The sequence below is a fragment of the Teleopsis dalmanni genome, chromosome X (assembly GCF_002237135.1).
Source record: "Teleopsis dalmanni isolate 2A chromosome X, ASM223713v2, whole genome shotgun sequence".
Classification (NCBI taxonomy): Eukaryota; Metazoa; Arthropoda; class Insecta; order Diptera; family Diopsidae; genus Teleopsis; species Teleopsis dalmanni.
The window spans coordinates 56,785,478-56,790,488 of NC_051848.1; the positions used below are offsets into that span (position 1 = coordinate 56,785,478).

Here is a 5,011-nt window from a genome sequence, read left to right on the forward strand (position 1 = left end):
TTTAAACGGAGTAGATATTGCAGTACTAGCGTAGTTTATTTTATTTAAATAGGAAGTCGTTTTACCGTGAACCAGTTCAGAGTAAAACTAAGTATTTAAAGTTTTTTTAGAAAAGTCAATTACATGAACTCTTTCATCCGTACCTGAGTAATGATAGATTTAGGTACTGTTGTGATTGGGCCAGTAGGATTGACTTACTTATCAAATGATTCATGGGTTGACTACAGGACAATATGACAGAGACAGTGACAGAAACTGTTATTCAAGTAGTTTTTTTTTTCTTTTCTTTTTCTTTTCGCTCATTTGCTTCGAAGTATCTGTAAGTTTTACTGTGCTAAGCCTGCCTATAAAGACGTTAACCGTAAAGCACACCTAGAGCTAAATCATTATAATTGTTACATCCTTATCAGTTGTAACCTGCAATAAAGTATTGCATATATATTATTAAATTTTATTTTTATAATTCATTGTTTTTATATGGAACAGAGTTATTATTTTACTTTTTTTATTTTTTTTTTAATTTTTATTTGATCATACGTTTTGAACAATATCAAGAAAAGTAGGATTAGGTGGAATAGTATGGTCGCAACACTGAAACACCCCCCTGAGCCTTAATTGATACCAATTTTCGAATTCAATTAAATTACTATAGTCAAATAATTTGACTTATACAATAATTGTTCAATGTAATTAAGTAATTTAGGAATATTTTACTAACCAACAATCAAGATAACTTAAAAGAGTTTGTAATACTATGAGATAATATATACTTGCCATAGAAATAGAACTTGAAAATAAGACACAACCGAATAGAGCTGGACAAGCTCAACAGGTGAGTATGGAGCAACTAAAACATATGATGTATAGGATGATGAAACGAAACGAGGATTTGGCAATATGGATGACTGAAATGCGTAAGGAAATAGTCGCATTGCGCAGAGCTACGGGTGAAACAGTAGCACCACCAGAAGAAGTAAAGTTACCAAAAGGGAGTATACCAGAAATGTTTTCAATGACAGCGCACATGCAAGATTTATCAGTGGAAGACCAGGCGGATAGTGAGAGACCAGATAAAGCAGATGATCTTGGTTGTGACGAGAAAACGTTATATCAACAAGAGAAGTTCTCGAATACTTCACCCTTGATAAGTGTTTGTCCGTGTACACGTAAAGAAGAACATAAAGATTTATGTAAGGTAAATTGTGAAGAAACACCCAGAGAGGTTTTAACACAAGATGTAAACGTGAGCCGAGTGGATGCAATTCAAACATTAACCAATAAAAATATTAATCACTCGGATGTACAAGACAGCGTACATACTACAGAAACAAATCTGAGTAGTTCAATGCTAGCTATTGGTGCACATAATTCTTCAGATAGGGCTGTTTGTCGTTTACCAACTCTTGATCCAGTCTGCTTAGGCGAAAATAGATATCGAGAGGTAGTAATGGAAAAGTGTTGGTCAGATGACTAGTTTATAGTATCAGGTTCTGAAACCTCACGTTTACCACTTTGGAGTGTCAATGAAGAGAAGATAAAGTTTCCTGACGGTGGTCCTATTTTTGATACAATTAATCCACAATCTGCGAAGGGTTGTCATACAGAAAAAAAATTACGGTCATTGGGTTCTAATAACGAATTTAAGGAAATGGCTGCTTTATCGCTAAATGTTTATATGCACATTTATAATGCTGAAACTTTCAAACAGGAATGTTCTCGTAAGTTACCAAACTGGCAGTATAACGTTAGCATAATTTATTATTTTTATGAACTATGTGTGTTTGTTTATCGATCGTTTATAATGTTATCTGATGCAAGAACCTTGCAAAATATAAGAAAAATGACATCTCGTGATAAGGGTGGTGGAATACGTGCTACCAGTTCAATTTGATTACTGTAAGCACAGGATTAGGCATATTGGTGTTTTAGTACTCACGAGCGGAAAAATATCTGGGAAGCAGAGTTAATGCTTAGTGTACTGTGTCACTAAAGTATAGTAAAGGAATTGTTTATGCTGAATATGAAATGGATGGGTTTCAACGAGTTAAATACCAGCAATTCACCCACTGCTATGATAGCACTAGAATAGATATATTTGCTGCTGGTGGTCTCTTACTTGTTTTACTTGTAGAACTAGTGTTTGGTAACAGCAATTTTGAAGCATCCTTGCAATGGGCATCTAATCAAAAGAAGCATTTTTTTTTTTCGCATTAAATTTCATGCAGTTATAAAAAAAGTAGGTGTCTTTCCCGCCAAAGACATATTCAGTAAATAGTTTACAAGTTTGTTTGAATTGATAAATAAAATGTCACGACACAATTTTAAAATCAGCCAAAAGTACGATAAATGCCAGGCTAGTTCAGGCGGTAGAGTTTGAGATCAGAATCAGGGTATGGGTCGAAGCCACACGTTGGGCGTAAGAAAAATAAAATGCAATACCTGTTACAACGGCAGCAAAGCAACAAATTGCCTACATATAAATTTCTTACGAGTGGGTTCCATGTTACAGGCAACATCGACCCCGTCGATCCTGTTATGTAGGCCTAGGTAAAGGAAACGTATGGTTTAGTGAAGAAAAAGGAAAGAATAGTTTGATTTTACCTGGGTTGTTCTACGCTGTCCAAGAGCACCTTGCATGTATAGGACGCAGTATTCCCTTCAGTATTCCCCTCGCCAGCAGTAGAAAATTTGTTTTTATTTGTTTTTATTTTACGTTAATCACTAATAAAAAATAAAGATAATAAAAATTAACATGTGCATTGCGCGCACATTCAAAGAAAAATAATTAAAAGCTTTTGATTTTATTATTGTCTTTTGTTTTGGTTTGTAAGATCGCGACGAAAGCTCCTACACATTCCGAACGTGCAAGTTTTAGTGCTGCCAATAGAGCAGAACGTGTAAATTGGGAGTTGTGATTTATATATTCGGAATGTAGAAAAAGACCGAAACAAATAAAATGTTAGGAGAACGGAATGTTTTGCTAACCCGCCAATATGGGTAACTGGAGATAAAGTTTTGAAAAAGGCCAGTTACAGGTATTAGCGGGTGTATAAAATTGGGAAGCGGAGCTGAAAAAGAGACGACTTTTGTGAATCTTGATGATGAAAGGTTGTTTTCAAAAGACTAACAAGAATTTTAACTATTATATATAATTTTGGCGAAAAGTTTTTCTGTGAAAACTAATGATATTAATTGATTACATTTATACACATTAATTTATTCTTATGTGAGTGGAGCTTTATTCGGCTAGACTCCAATCGTTAGCTCTAGAGGTGTGCTTCAGGTAGATCAAGGGGGTCTAGCAAAAATAAAATCAGTCAAGTAAAGAGAAACACAGTAAGCCACGGACGTGCATATTGATCAATATAGAAGTATGGCTACTGTCAATGAATGTATTGAGGGACCAATGCCGCAGGTTAGCTATGAGGAACATCACTGCATTGTGAAAGAAATGATACAAATGATGCGTGCTCTGGAAGTGAGAAAAACAGTAATATTTAAAAAAGATGTGCTGACCAAATTATGATCAGCACAGACAGAATAATTAATTTGAAACCGGACGTTTTCCCAATAATGACACACCTGCGGCCTGTGTAATAATTTCAAATGGAAAAAAAACAATGCCTATCTTCTACGATGAATGCTTTTTTAAATTTAAGAAACCAAAAATATAAAACACACACAAAAAAAAAAAAAAGCATTATGTCTGGTTGGTTAGGTATTGTCTGTTTTTTTTTTTTAGTCAGATAGTCAGTAGTATGAGTTGATGGATAGTTCAATTGAGTTAAATTGAAACAAAAAGGAAAGAAAAGAAGAGAAAAAAAAAAAAATTAATTAGAAAGAATTAGGATTATATATTCAAGTATTGAAATTGAAGGATATATATTAGTTTTAGTTATAGTTATTAATCTACCTAGTTATAGTAAGTGAATAGAGGAGTATATGTATATATACCTATGAAGAGGATATAGTTAAGCATTGAATTGAAGATATAGTTTATTTGTTTAGTAACTAAAATGGATGGAAGTAAGTCATGACATGTTTTTTTTGTTTGATGTCAGCAGTAGGATTTGAGTAGCCAAGAACCCCACCCCTAAACCGGCGAGCATACCGGGCTTGCCACCATGTCATGCAGGGCACTTAAGTACTACAACAAACCATCTGAGTTGACACAACACACTTGACCATGGCAATCTTGCATCACTTTATAACATGGAGTAATTGTGGAACTACTCAAAGGAGCTTGTCTAACATAGTCTTCGTTTGCTTTATTTCCTCTAGTTTGTGTACCATTGCCTATTTCACGGATGCCAACATCTTGGAACTGCATACTTAACAACCAATCTGATTCATGGTTCGAATGTGTTGCAGTAAGTGTGTTCATGCTAGAACCGCTTACTTGATTATTAAACTGCGAAACAGGAATGCATTTTAAATGCATGCACAGCTTTCGTAGCTTCTGTCTGTCATTTTCAAATACGTTTTTTGAGTTTAAATCAACTGAAGATGATGTTTTTTCTACATTTCGTCTTTCTTCAGAAATATTTTTCGGATTATATTTTGATTAAAACTCTCATCCATTTGTACCACTTTAAGGCTCCACACATTGAAATTATATTTGCCACAATTAACTGATTAGTTTTTAGGATGTATTCTATTGCAGTCCACACACCTTATCCGCTTTTGTGGCTTTGAACAGTGGCTTGACACAAGATCAACTTCTTCGCTTGTTCTTATTTGCGAAATCGGGATTGACGATTTGTGGCTGGCTAGCGACTATTGTGTCAGCCTTGATTGTGTTGAGTTGATACTATACGCCTAACATGGCACACTCGCCAGTTGTGGGGTGGGGTTCTTGGCAATTAATTATCGCACTTGATATGAAACAAAAAAAGAAAAATCGTATCTTTATTATTCACCTTTTCTTTTTTGTCAGTCGGTTTGAGTCTACCCTCCCTGAAACTACCTCTGAATCGTGATGTGATTCAAATATCTACTTTTATCACAACTC

General features: G+C 34.7%; 1 pseudogene; it reads left to right on the forward strand.

Annotated features, from left to right (window-relative positions):
• Positions 1 to 868: 868 nt before the first annotated feature.
• Positions 869 to 2,214, forward strand: LOC119688451 (annotated as a pseudogene).
• The last annotated feature ends 2,797 nt before the right edge of the window (positions 2,215 to 5,011 follow it).